This window comes from Oryzias latipes, chromosome 23 (genome assembly GCF_002234675.1).
Source record: "Oryzias latipes chromosome 23, ASM223467v1".
Classification (NCBI taxonomy): Eukaryota; Metazoa; Chordata; class Actinopteri; order Beloniformes; family Adrianichthyidae; genus Oryzias; species Oryzias latipes.
In genome coordinates, this window is record NC_019881.2 from 14,250,176 (window position 1) to 14,265,282 (window position 15,107).

At 38.7% G+C, this 15,107-nt stretch overlaps 2 protein-coding genes across 18 annotated transcripts in view; one reads left to right on the forward strand and one right to left on the reverse strand.

Moving 5' to 3' along the window:
* LOC101162567 (ninjurin-2) overlaps window positions 1-13,766 on the reverse strand; it is a 55,669-nt gene extending 41,903 nt beyond the window's left edge. Inside the window, exon 1 of one of the 2 annotated variants that reach the window (XR_911109.1) lies at window positions 13,483-13,766. The gene's annotated coding sequence lies outside the window, so the exon portion shown is untranslated. The remainder of the gene's footprint in view (window positions 1-13,482) is intronic. The other variant, XM_011491102.2, reaches the window with a different exon arrangement.
* Window positions 13,767-13,872: 106 nt separating this feature from the next.
* LOC101172041 (serine/threonine-protein kinase WNK1) overlaps window positions 13,873-15,107 on the forward strand; it is a 79,867-nt gene continuing 78,632 nt past the window's right edge. For all 16 annotated transcript variants that reach the window (XM_020714218.1, XM_020714209.1, XM_020714214.1 and 13 more), the window contains exon 1: window positions 13,873-13,982. The gene's annotated coding sequence lies outside the window, so the exon portion shown is untranslated. The remainder of the gene's footprint in view (window positions 13,983-15,107) is intronic.

The following is a 15,107-nucleotide window of genomic DNA, read 5'->3' on the forward strand; positions in this document are numbered from 1 at the left end:
AAAAAAAGGCCGGATGAATGGCTAAAAGATAAAAAAGAAATTCACATTTACTTCTTCCAAGTTGAAATTATATCAGGATTCTATGGTGGCCCTGAAGTGCAAGTTACACCAACAAATCACTCAATTTAAAAACATTTTAAAGATCACGATATTTGAAAAAAAATAATAAAAAAAATATTACCTTTTAGAAATCAAAAACAAAACACAATTCCAAAAAAATGAAACAAAAGGAAATGAAAAGTTTCAGAAAACAAAATTAAGTCCCAGAAATAAAAAATAAAATGTTAAAAAAATGAAACACAATAAGAAACCAACAGGTGGTTCAAAAACCACAGGAGAAGCATTGGGAATAAAACAGGAAAACAACAAATGGCCGTCCCAAATATTCTGGCAGGCTCACTAAGCTTCCACTAAATTTACTTAGCAAAGACAACTAACTAACAGAGAAAACTGGCATGTTTAAACAAGATAAGTGAAGTTGCGTCTATGTAAATGGGATCCAGTTTTCTACAAATGCTAAAAGTTGTGACGTAAACCTGCTGTGGCACAGCTTTGGGCGGTAAGACTACAAACAAACATGACATTTCTTCAAGCCAAACTTGTGGGTTTTTAAACTTTACTATGTGTTTCAATACCTGCAATGACTTGATTTCCCAATGAAACTTGGCTCGCTAACACTGTGCCTTTATAAATCTGCTTCTGGGTGAGTAATCTTTGAGGCAATTGTTCATCCTCTCAGTCACTCTGACACAAACACACACGCTTCTGCAGCTGAGTACCAGGCAGTGCTGACCTCTCACTTTCTACCTCTTTGTTGGAGACGCGTGCACATAGAAGCACACTTTAGCCAGACAGTGCCAGTCTCTCATCCCATGATGAAAGGAGCTTTATGCTCCAGGAAAATCATGAAAAAAACCCACATATTCACATTCTTGTTTCTCTTTTTTTTCAGGGGATGTCATGATTCTTTTCATCCCAACATTTTAAATTACATGTCTTACACATCTTTTTACATAGATACACATTTCTGGGATTATATTGGAAGTTGGGGGTATGTGCATATGAGTACCTTCACAGTCATTTACTTCCATATGGATGCAGCAGAGTGCCTTAGGATGAGGGCGTGACAGATTAAAGAGATAGTTGGAGTCACTGACAGATATGCAGGTGTACATGTGCTTTTATGTTCCACCTGTTCACAATGTGTCCTTTTCAACCATGCAGTCCAGTTCAGCTCTGATCTAAAAAAAAAGTGCGGCTTTAAAGACCTATTTTTTTCTGATGATTGAGGACATATATAAAGAAAATTAAGCTTAAACTTAAAATTTAGCTTGCTTTTCTGAGAATTTCTTTATTAATTTAGGATCATACAAAACATGACATCTGAAGAAGAGCATATTTGTGATTAAAAATAAAATATGCCTGGCAATCCACAAGCTCCCTGCTTTGTACTTTCAGCAATGAGGAGGGAAAGGGGGGCAGGGTTGGTCCATGTCAACTGTCCCGCCCACAATTCCGAGACAAATTTCTAAAGCACAGTTGGAGGTAGAGCCTTTAGCCACCAAGCCCCTGTTTTATGGAATAAGCTCCCAGCTCATGTAAGAGAGGCCGACACGGTTTCTACATTCAGAGTTAGACTTAAAACATTCCTCTTTAGACAGGCTTATTGCCAGGCTAGCAAGTAATCAAAGAATGTTTAACTGCCCCCCTAACTCACCTACTGTAATGCAGTTTGGGGGAATTATTACAATTTCCATTACATCCATTATACATATTTTTCTCCGCAGAAGGAAGATGGTTTCATGAACCCGGCTAGGGTGGACTATTCCCCCTGCTTAGATTAGTACTATATTGTATTAATAATGCTGTGCTAAAAAAGTAGATTTTCTATTATTAATATTATTATTACCATCTGCTATATGTGCCATAGTGCATGCAACTTACTATTAAAATGTTTGAATTAGACTTAATAACAATAACGTATATTTGTTCATAGGCTGCTAGATGTGTGAAGCTGGGGAAAGTATGGTGCACTGGGGTTCTGTCCTCCATTCTCTTCTCCTCTCCTCTATTCTTGATCATCATTTATCATTTAGTTCTCCTTGCATCTGTTTGGTGCAGTTCGATTCATGTATTGTCCCTTTTCCCCACTCCCCTCCGGGAAAGCAGGAGTGATTACAGATTTCAATTGGCTCATCTTGTTGCCCCAGAAGTCTCCCAACTCATCTGGATGAAGTCCATCTGCTGGACTATTTAAACATGTAGTTGTAGAAAATCTTTGCTAAGACACTGGCAAATCGCTTGGAAACTGTTCTGTCCTCTATCGTATCTGATGATCAAACAGGATTTATCAACGATCGTCATTTCTTTCACAATGTTTGAAGACTGTTAAATATTCTTCATCATCCCTCTCCACCACATACACCAGAAATAGTTCTCTCGCTCGATGCTGAAAAAGCATTTGATTGTGTTAAGTGGGACTACCTTATCTCATGGATACGTATTCTCTACTCTTCCCCAGTCGCAGCAATTCGTACCAATAATAATCTTTCACCTTTTTTTAAGCTGGGACGTGGAACAAGGCAAGAATGCCCTTTATCACCATTATTATTCGCTTTGGTCATTGAACCTCTGGCAATTACTCTTTGAGGCAATGATTCTATTAAAGGTATTTAGAGAGGAGATTCTGAAACGAAAGTGTCTCTGTGCGCGCACGACAGTTTACTATATATATATCTGATCCACTACACAACCTTCCTCATTTACTCACACTTTTGCCTGAGTTTGGAAAAATATCAGGTTACAAAATAAATATGCACAAAAGTGAACTGATGCCCATAAATCCTGTTGCACTAAAAGTGCCAAAAGTGTCAAATTCCACACCATTTAAATTAATGGTGTGGAAAAATAAATTCAAGTATCTAGGGAATTGGATCACAAGCAATTATAAATATATGTACAAAACAAACTTTATTCCATTGTTAGATGGTGTAAAACAAGACTTGCAACGCTGGCAATCCTTACTAATTTATTTGGGAGTCAGAATTAATGTTGTTAAAATGAACATCCTACCTAAATTTCTATATCTTTTTCAGTCAATACCTTTATTTTTAACAAAAAACATTCTTTTCTAACCTAGACCATCTGATTTCATCATTTATGTGGAATGGAAAGACTGTCTACATTCGTAAAAATATTCTACAATACCACAAAGATTATGGGGGAATGTCACTTCCCAATTTCCAATACTATTACTGGGCTGCCAATATCCGTACATTGCTTTATTGGCTAGAGACATCAAGTTTTAAGGATCTTAAATGGTTATATCTTGAACGAATTTCATGTCAATCTGCCTTTTTACATTCTCTGCTTTGTTCAACAATACCACTGTCACAATCTCTCGACAAAATTTCACAGAACCCAGTAGTTAAACATTCATTTTGTCATGGTTTTCAGTTTGTTGTGTCTTGTTTTTCGTTTTAGTTCTTGTTCTGTCTTGTTTGGTTCTGTTTCCTGTTTGGTTCTGTTTCCTGTTTTATTTTGAAAGGTTTCCTGTCTTGTCATGTTTCTTGAGTTTTACTTCCTTTACTTCCTTTGGTCCCCATCTGCCCTGATCGTGTTCACCTGTGTCTTGTCTGCCCTGTCTGTATACAAGTCTTGTCTCTGCCTCCTCCTCCTGTGCTGGTCCATTAGCCTTTGTCATGGTCCACTATTGGGTCCAACCGGCTCTCAAGCCACCCCACACCGTGACAGAATGGACCAGCCATATTTTCTGGACCCAGCAGAGCGGGACATGCGGCTTCTGGAGGCCTACTGCCAGGAAGCCGAGCATACGAGGTCTTATTGGGTCTTCGACCAGGCCCAGTTCTCCTCGTATGCCTGGAGTGGGAGCCCCCTGGACTTTACTGGGAGCCGTCTTGCCCCGAGGGGGGGTCGTCGTCGCCGTCGTCCCCCCCGTCCCCTTCCTGTTCCAGAGGTGGTCCGGCACGCACCACATCCCTTTCCAGTGGGGGTGCCGGATGCACCCCATCCCCGTCATGTTCCGGTGGTGGTCCCGGATGCACCACAACCACGTTCAGTGGTGGTCCCGGGCGCACCATGACCCGTCCCGGCTCCCAGGGGGGGTGCCGCCTGCGCCCCGACCCGTTCCGGCTCCCAGGGGGGGTGCCGCCTGCGCCCCGACCCGTTCCGGCTCCCAGGGGGGTGCCGCCTGCGCCCCGACCCATTCCGGCTCCCAGGGGGGTGCCGCCTGAACCCCGACCGGTCGGCTCCACGTCCGACCTGCCAGAACTCGGCTCCACGCCCGACCCGCCAGAGCCTGACTGCTGGCCCGACCCGCCAGAGCCTGACTGCTCCAAGCCTGACTGCTCCAAGCCTGACTGCTCCAAGCCTGACTGCTCCAAGCCTGACTGCTCCAAGCCTGACTGCTCCAAGCCTGACCTGCCTGACCGCTCGGCCCCCCGGCCGTCCTCCGGACCTGCCTCGCCGGACCGCTCGGCCCCCCGGCCGTCCTCCGGACCTGCCTCGCCGGACCGCTCGGCCCCCCGGCCGTCCTCCGGACCTGCCTCGCCGGACCGCTCGGCCCCCCGGCCGTCCTCCGGACTCTTTGGACAATTATGCCCGTCGAGGTTTGTCCTCCGGGGGGTACTGTCATGGTTTTCAGTTTGTTGTGTCTTGTTTTTCGTTTTAGTTCTTGTTCTGTCTTGTTTGGTTCTGTTTCCTGTTTTATTTTGAAAGGTTTCCTGTCTTGTCATGTTTTTTTCGAGTTTTACTTCCTTTGGTCCCCATCTGCCCTGATCGTGTTCACCTGTGTCTTGTCTGCCCTGTCTGTATACAAGTCTTGTCTCTGCCTTCCTCCTGTGCTGGTCCATTAGCCTTTGTCATGGTGTTCATGTTCCATGTTTTCCACGCTCATGTTTCCATGTCCCTCGCCACGCCACAGTAAGTTTTTGTTTGTTCTGTAATCCTGCTCTGCAGCGCTTTTTGTTGTGCATTAAACCCCCTTGTCCCTGAACCGTCTGCCTCCGCCTCTGCCACTGGGTCCAACCGGCTCTCAAGCCACCCCACACCGTGACACATTTAAAATCTGGGCACAATTTAGGAGAAGCCTGGGCCTCAAGAATATGTCGATATATGCCCCAGTTGTGAAAAATATTATGTTTATCCCTTCTATAACTGATAACTCTTTTACATATTGGTCCGCAAATGGTCCGAGAACCCTGAAGGATCTGTTCATCGAAGGTCAATTTGTTTCATTTCAGAGACTAAAAAGTGAATTTCCAATTCCTGATGTCCACTTCTTCAGATACCTTCAAATTCGAAGTTTTTTATCTACTGCACTAACCCATTTCCCCTCGCAACAACCAGACTCACTTCTTGAAAACATTTTGACCTTTAATCCACAATCAAAAGGACTCATAAGCAAAATCTACACAGCAATCAACTCATCAAACACAGATCCACTGACTCATACCAAAAAGTGGGAAGAAGATTTGGCTACAGACCCATCAGAGGATGTATGGCAGACTGCTCTTCAGAATATCTATTCATCCTCAATATGCTTAAGACAAAGGGTTATACAATTCAAGGTAGTTCACAGACTGCGTTGGTCCAAAGTAAAGCTAGATAAAATCAAACCAGACCTTAATGCTAATTGTGATCGATGTGAAATGGAACCAGGTACACTGTCACATATGTTTTGGTTTTGTCCGACACTGGGGCCCTTCTGGCACATTTTTCCACTTCTTTCTGATGCATTGGGGACACATATTGCTCCTGAAGCCTCAATTGCGATATTTGGTGTATCAGAGTTCTCTCTGCGCCTTCGTAGTAAATCCAAAAGTGTAATCGCTTTCACTACACTTCTGGCCAGAAGACTAATCCTCCAACACTGGAAAAACAAACAACCCTCTACTTTTAGGAAATATCTTGTCGATCTTATGTGCCATCTTACCTTAGAAAAAAATCAGATTTTCATTGAAGGGTTATACCACAGGGTTTTTTAATGTCTGGCAGCCATTTCTGAGCAAGTTCAAAGATTTTGATTCATCATTTCCTTCTGAGGGGTAACACTGTTGCTCCAATCAGTAAAATTCTTGTATATTGTATTTAATTGTTTTGCTTTTAGGTGCAACAGGGTGGGTTTGTTTCTTTGGGGTATAAATAATAAAATATTAAAAAAATAAAAATGAAAAATAAAATAAAAAATTTGAATATCTTTTACACTGTATATGTTTCTGAATACTAAAATAAAAAGAAACTTGGATTAAACACGTAGTTGTAGAGCTAGATCTCTTCTCCAAGAGTTCTGGTACAACACCTGTCCGTCCTGGGAGAGGAGCCCTCCTACATGTGGACATCCCTTAGGTTTCTCTTAATTTATTTCTCCAGAACCTGTTTTGTTTTGGGAGTCTTTCCTTACCGAGAAGGAGAGTCTCTGGGTTGGAAGGCTCACTTTAGCTTAGTCTGTTTAGCTTTGTTTAGCAATCAGCTATTGCATTTTATAACGGATTTTATGTTTTGTGCAATTAGTGAAACCCGTTGAGACACCTGCGTTGTAATATTTGGTTATATAAATAAAACTGAATTGAGCTGAATAAAAGAACTAATGTCGTTCTGCAGAAACTAGGTCCTTGAAAAGTCTGTTTTTTTATTTTGGATAAAAACAGCATAATTATAATTAAAAGACCACTGGGAACCCTTTTAAAATAGCTCAAAAGATGACCGGTTACTTGATAATAACTAAAACACCCTGCATCTTACATAAAAGATCAAAATTTTCATTCTGAATGTGAGGCTTAAAAATGAGTCAATGACAACAAACCTTGTAGATGCTAAAGTTGAAGTAAAATGAGATAAACTCCATAACAAATAGAGTGGGAAGTATGTTGTGCAATAATGATGTCATGACCCTGTCTGACAGGGTCGTTTGCCAGAAGTAGCTGCTGTGTTTGCCCCCAAACTTATCTGCTGGGTCAAAGGGAGCAGAGGACGTATTACACCACAGATGATCAATCCAAAATGAACTACTGGACTGTCAAAATGCTCTTGACATGCCTGCTAGAATGAAAACACATTTTCTTTAAACTCAACTACTTCCTTGTATGTAGGGATTTTTCTACATTTTTGCACCTATAACGAAACATCAAAATACACCAGGTTTACAAGCCTAAATTCTTTGAAGCTCTCCACATGTCCCACATTTTACTACCTCTGCGATGAGCTGCAAACAGACATCTTATGGATGTATATAATACCTGCTATTGCCAATTGAGTGTGAGGAGTTTAACTTAATTCTTGTTCATTATTGTTGCCTTCTGTTTATACTTTTCTCTCTACATGCGTAATTGTACCTCAACAAATGTTTTTGTTCTTCTCTGGGTTCTAAAATCTGGTTTTATTTCAAGCCGATCAATTTTCCATGCTTTTGAGTCCTAAACACAAATCCAGAAAACAATAGAAACAAATAACAGCTTTGATTACACTTTTTCTTCTCCACCTAAGACAAATAATAGACATACCTCATTAGTACCTAAACCTAAATTCTACATTTCCACTTTATTTCCTTGCAAGCATTTTTACCTTTGCATTGACCTTTTCAGCTTTTCTATTGCATTGTTGTGTTTAACCTCGATGCCTAACATTTGTGAAATTTCAAACAAAAACCTGGACTGTTAAAGGGGAAAGTGGGCCACCGAACTAACAATGAAATTGTCTATGTCCTGAATCCTTTGAAATCTTTTGTGTAGGAACCACAGCCACTTCTGCTCATCGTGAATTTTATGAAATTAAAATGGCTAAATAACAGCAGGATGGCTTTGACTGAAAAGATTTACAAAAGGCTGCATTCACGACTTTGCTGCAAATATGACTGCAGCACACTTTCAACATTTTTATGGTATTAAATAGATTTTACTGCATCCACCTTTCAGCATAAGAGTTCAAAACTGACCTACTTGGATGTCAAAAACACATAAGTCTTCAAGCTTTTCCGTTTTAAATTCTAGGATTTTTTCAGCTTCTTTTAAAACAAGTAAAGCAAAACTCTTGACAGCCATATTTTATCCTGCATTTACAGTTTCTGTGAAACCCCTTTGAACCTTGATGTGTTCTCACTTTAAGCTGCAAGTTTAACTAGAGCAAAAACCGGAAGATCAAGAAAAAACTACATTTTTACTGCCATTCTTCCATGGTTAAGTCCTCATACAAAACTGTGTGATATGAAGTCACAAAATACCACCACCATATTTTGGGACTTACAACCTGAGTCAGCTTTAGTTTTATATAATTGTTCATTTGTGTAACACTTGCCCATGAGGAATTTTTGGCATCTAGAGAAAGCTTTCTCATTTAAGTAAAAGTATAAAGTGCCTTAGATAAGCTTTACATTGAAACTCTGTGTAAATCCAAGCCAGGAGTACGTCCTATTTTTGATTTATTGTCCACATTCTTTTCTCTCAAAGTGAAAATTTAAACCAAAGCATCATGTTTTGTTTAATGTGCTTCAAGTCCTGCAGGGAGACAGACTTAATTCACTTTAATTGCATCTAATTTAAACAGTTGGAACATAAGACGGCTGACTTTTACATGGCCAGAACAGAATCATTTGGATTTTTTGAAATGTCTGAGGGGAAGAAAAAACATGAGGGGCATGTGAAAACTCTTCAAATTATGACAATGGGTGCTATTTAAGTGTTAAATGGACTGGACTCTTTAGTGTCCCTGTCTGGTGGTGGACTGTACTGCACGGTCACTTAAGTTTAATTCCAAACTGGTAATGCACAGCAAATCAAATCTTGGATGTATGAATTCACTTCTTAAATCCACGCAAATGTGAGTCCAGCAGCACGAGTAGAGCTTCAATGGAATCATAGTTGCAATATATCCTATTTTCAAGAGGCCCCACGCACTCTTTTACTTAAGGACACATTGAATAACTGTCAAGGAGGTCATAACTTAGATGGGTTTATGTTTGGATGAGGCTAAATCCTGCAACGTGGAGAAGAAAAAGAAGAGATTACCTTAAAAGAAAAACATCAATCCTATTTGTTTTACTGATGTATGCAGCCTACCAGCAGGTCTTTGCAGAGTGCATATATGGATAAAACTGAGGTGTTTCTGAACAGCTGCAGAAAGGGTTTATTTCCCAGTAAAAGCCGGATTATTGAATGATTTTGTCACTGTTACATTGCATTTAACCTTAGCAGAAAAAGTATCCTGTGCAAAAGCCCTGCTGCAGAAAAGGAAAGCATAGAAGAATATACACATAGTGACATGAGGAACCAAGTTGACTTATCACGAACAGAATTAACATTTTTTGACACTTGGACAAACGTATTCAGTTAATTTCAAAGCAGGAAACACAACCATTCAGTAAAATACTGTGCAACTGTGCAAAAAAAAGGGACAGACCTGCACACAGACGGAAGTGAAAGACTCATCACGGAAGCTAAATTTGACAGCCAGAACTGTGCTTCAACAAGTTGTCTTCCCTGTTGTAACTTGTCAGGTTGAAGCAACTCGTTTTTACTGACAACAGTATAATTGGGTCACACAAATGTATTCCAGATTGCAGGCAGAAGCAGGTCGTGGAAAAGCATTTGCTCCACACGTACTGAAAGGCAGAAACAAATTAAATTAAAACAATTCATCTGCTTGAATTTGTTCAAATTGGAATACTTATCCAATTAGCAATGCAAATAAAATATTGATCATTTTATCCTTGCTACCATAAACTTTTAAAATCGATAGTAATTGACTTGTTGTCTCACCACCCTGCATAGTAATTTGCTTGTTTTTTTTTTGTCATGTATTTAGTTGAAAATGTAAATGGGGGGAAAGTGGTGCCAACAGCAGATTACTGGTCTTTAAAAGAAACTGATTGATTTATTTTTTGTCAAAAAATTAATAATTCTCCTTACAGACCTGATGTACAGCTCCCCGCATGACAATCCTAATGTTTGGTCTGCTAAAAGAACCCGCACCAACATAAACACAAAGAGCGGCACACGTGCTGCCATGTCAGCAGCATTGAATATTTTGCCTGGCTTTGACTTCAGTCTAAACCTTCCTCTTTTTACTTGCCAGTGTGGATTTCTTTTAGATCTGAATATGTGTGTGTCATTTGTGTATAGCAAAGCTCAAAAACAACACATGTGGGTGTACATATCTGACATGTGTTTGTTGCCATTAACCTCAAAGTTAATATGATGGTAAGCAGGGACAAAAGCTATGGAAAAAACCGCAGGGTTCAGTTCTGGCATTACGTTCTGTGATGTCGTTAGAAACAAAAATGTGAAAACTGCAACTTCAACAAAATATTGTGTGTCACCAAAAAAAACAAACAAAAAAAAAACAAGATTTTGCAAAAAGAAACTAAACGACTGAAAGTTAAAAAGGTCATAGCAACTTCTCCAAAGGACTTTTGTAATCTAAAAAACTAACCTTTCTTTTAAGAGAAAAAAAAAGTGTGTGGCTGTTGTTAGGAAGAATCACTCACTTTTAAATGTATCAACTTTAATCCATGCATTTTGTCTCATAAGTGCACAGCAAAAGACCATATCATATAAAGATATATTATCTTATACCTTGTTATAAGAATTTTTATGTTGCTCTGGTGAGATTTAGTATTTGTTTTTCCACTAATGGTGTTGTTCTTTTTAGATTGAATGAAAAAACATCACTGCTTTTGACAAGATCCCTCCTCTTACATATCCAAACGTTTTGCTCAAATTTGGATCAATAAAGCATCTTTCAATTATATTTCAACTTAAGTGGCTTGGAAAGCAAACAACACAATCAAATCACCTTTCATAATATAGAACAAAGATTGAACATAAGTTTGATGTTTTAAACTTTTTGGCATATTTACTTAAGATCAGCATCCAAAAACCTGTCACTATAGAACTCTGCGTACAATAAGTACGGTATTCAGACCTTTTGTGTTTAAATAATTTGTTCTTTTGCAAATACTTTGTAAAGAAACTGCGCAACATACAGTAGACATGCATGTGTTTTAGAAATATAATCGTAATTTCTTTGGTTAGCTCGAAAACCTACTTAATAATAACACCAATAAGCAAATTAAAATGTTCTCTAAAGGTTCGAGGAAAGGTTGTAGGTTTTTTTTTTTTTTGGTACAATTGCAAAACACTTTTGTGGAGGCTTCTTTTCTTGGAAGCTGGATTCTGCAAATTCAGTGCTCTGACTGACCCTTGCTGCAAATATGACACCAACCACTCAAAAGTAACAGCATTTTCTTTTCACTAAAACACCCTTTTAATTGCACCTTGTGAGAATCTCACCACAGCAAGTTGCTCCAGTTTTCAGCCAAGCCTCTGCTACATTAAAATGAGATCACTTTAAATGTTTTAAAATACTTTTATTACAAAATTGGCACATTAGGCATTGCATTGGTTTTGCATTGATTATCTTTAGGGATACTAAGTTGCCAAACTAATCACTAAATAACATAAAAATTGATGCTATTTTTTAAAACTCCAAGTGGTTAAGCAAAAAGATAATATTATACCATATTTTTTAATAAAGTATGTTTAGATTGTAATAAGTAAGAAAGCTGTTTCAGTGAAGGTCAGCAACTATATCTTGGTCATTGCTCTTGTGGGGTGTGTGTTGTTCTAGAAGGCTTTGAAAAACAATCTTATCTATACATTCAGAGGTATAAGAGTTATCGGAAAACATTGTAAAGTTGGTTATTTTGACGGAGTCAAATTGTTTGGCCAAATTGTAATAGTGCTCAAAGTAACAAAGGAGTTCAGATTCTTTTGTCTTCTCTATAAGCAAATATCACAAAAAAAACAAATTTAATGAATTCTTTCTCATACATCCCCTTTGTTTCAATCTTGCTATATTGTACAACAATAAAAAATCAAAAAATAACAAAATACCAAAGTTACCCTTCTGAATACAATGGTGTCTTTAGTTTGCTGTTCAAATTCAAATTAACTTTATTTCTAAAGCACCTTTCATGTAAAAACAAAAAAATGGCTCAAGGTGCTGTACATAAAAAAGATTGCCCAAACTTGCTTTTATTTGTTTGTTTGTTCTTTTTGCAAACTCATTGCTGTTCTTAGGAAGCTGCAACAGACTTGTAACACCTATGAGCTCAAAAAAGAACACAAAGTTCCTGTTGCACACAAACTGCACGCACGCAGCATCAAGGGCCCAAGATTCATTTCTGCACACACACTGACCTATTATTCCTCTTCTAAAATAAAAGTGACCCAAAACAGCCTAATCATGACCCACTTTACATCACTGCTAACACAGTGAATCACACGATTGAATATTGAATCATACAAAATAAAATAAAACACCTTGAAAAGTTTTATTGTGTAAGGAGGGATTTCAAATGTGAAAATACTCATTTAAAATTGGAAGTGTAAAAGTTGTAATGATGCTATAATGCTCACATTTAAACATTCACATAAATGATTGCAGGGTATTTTTTTTGTATTAAAGACCTAGATAAAAACGGACAAGATTATTTTATTTGTTTTATTTGTCTGTGGAATAGTAATGTGTGAGCTGTTGTTAACAGAATAATATTTTGGAATGACATTCCAGGGTTTGTTGTGACATATTTTCAACAAAAGCTCCTATTGACCAATTTAGTGATGTGCTGACGCAATATGCTTTGAAGACTACTTGTGAGAAAGGGATAACAATGTGAAATTAAAATGTATCAAATAAATCAATGCATTTTTGGTTGAAAAATGTGAGTATTCTTTTTACTCTTTACTGATACTGGTCTTCCTTGATGGTACTTTATGAAGGTTAAAATTTTAATGAAAATCCCCATATTTGGTCAGACTTAGCTTTTATCATAATATTCCTCTGGTGATTGTTATGACACTAAACAAAATCAGCATACAGTAACATATTAATTATAATGATAGAAATCAATTTCAAATTTTGAAAAAAAAAAGAAAAATACTTATATAAATTAGACACTTGGTATTATGAATTTAAAATATTACATTGGAAGAAATTTCACGCACCCACTCAAAATAAAAAAAAAGTTACATTTGTAAACCCAAATAAAGATGTTTATCAGATCAAAGTGAAAACATTATGGAAGCAGTAGCACTTCCTCTGTGACCTGTCAAAGTAAAAGTTCGCACCGTTTTGAACTTGTTCTTTGCTGTTGTGCAAAACAACAAAATGCTCCATAAAAAGGCAAAGAGGCAATAAGGGGAGGAAGTAAAGGAAATGTGGAAAATCTTGACTTAATTAAACATCATAATAAAACATTTAGTGTTTATAACTATCACATTAATATAAAGGCTATTTTTCTAACTAGAGCTACCTACAGGCAAAATCGTTTTTTTGGTTAAATAACTAAATATTCGGATAAAATTACAGAAAAATTAAATACTGTGTGGAGTGTTTATTTTACTTTGACAAAAACTCTTCCTTTCCGGTGTGGAGCAGGTTAATGGCGGCGGTTTGATGCGGCATTACCGTGTGAAAGCCCAGCCGTCGCCTTGACGAGTCATCCCTCGAAAGGACTCCAGAGCAGGCGGAGCCGCTGAATGAAGGCTTTAAAATGTGGACTGCAGTTGACTCCAGTGGATTCATAGCATTTTTATGAACGAAAAAAAAAGTGACAGAAGTGGACTGGATGTGGACGCGGGTTACGATTTAGCATAGTAGGGACCTTTTTGGTTACGGAGCCGGACACACAAGACAGAGACAGAGGAGTATCAGCGAACTTGGCATCACTGCACCGCGAGAGAAACGGGTCTGTCCGTTTATCGCTGCACGCGCCGCCTTCAAAGACAACAACCCCGGGGTTCAGTCATGATTTTTGTGATTTACTGTTTTCTTCTGCAACCATCTGTGGCTTTAATTGTGACGCACCAATACGGACGGCGGTGCTGAGTGGTGAAGAGGACCCCATAGCGGCGCGGTTTAACCCCCCCCATTTTTTTTGTCTTCACTTTCCAACGGCTTAAACCACGGTATGTTTTCTGTTCGCTTTTATTCCAGCCCGGTTATATGACTGCTGTGCGTTCAGGTGAAGCAGTTTGCCAGCAGGTAAAGTTTAGCAGCTTTAGCGGATAGTCTTAAGGTTTCCCATCAGGCAGTGGTGAACCCCACTCTGAAGGCTCCAGCACGCTCTCCCCCAGCCTGCACTAACTCAGCACATATACTTTAAAATTTGAAAATGTGTGTCTGACGCGTGCACTGACAGTTAAGGAAGTAGGTTTACATTTCCTGTTTGTTAACACATACAATGTGCAATAAATTAACAGCTGCTCTTATTTAAACACAGCAAGAAGTTGTTAAACATTGAATTATGTTTGTCCAACAATACAAATAATATTTTTGTGCAGTCTCGAGTGTCTTCAACAGTCTTTAATTTTTGTGATATGGGATGATCTGCATGACGCATGTTTTTTTAGAGCTCCACTTGAATGATTCAGGTTCATCTCACACTGAGTTCAGGATCCAGGCGCTCCTCTGCTGTGAGACAGATGAATCAGAGGGTGAGAAAGCAGCTTTATCAATGCCAGATAAAAGCAGCTGTCGGTGTGATTTCCAAAACTCATCCAGTAAAAAAAAAAAAAGCACTTCATTGAGATTGTTTTTTTATTTTTTTATCTGATTCGTCATGCTTTAAGGTGGCGTCATTTTAATCAAAGTCTCACAGATGTACTCAACTGAGGCCATTCACTCTCGCCTACAGCAGTTTATCAAACTCTCTCGTGTTTATTTGAATGTGTATGTCACATGATAAGGCTATACCTTATTTTAAAGTGCAGGTTCTAATAGAATGGTAACTGAAAATGTCATTTAACCACGTTTTTATGCGGGTATGATAGATAGTTAAGTTGTTTATGGAGATGGAAACTCTGCCTCCAGCTGTAAAGGACTTTCAAGTTTGACTTTCAATCAGGATTTAATGCAGGACTGATTTTAACTGAAGAAAACTCACGAGTCCGTTCTGATAAAACATGCATAACACGAAAACATTAAAGCTATCGGAGGGGAACTGTTTTAGCTGTTGCACCTCAAAGCAACTGCTAGTTCCTGTGTCTGTGGTGCAAACCCAGGAGAAGTTGTCAAGCGGTCATGCAAGGCTA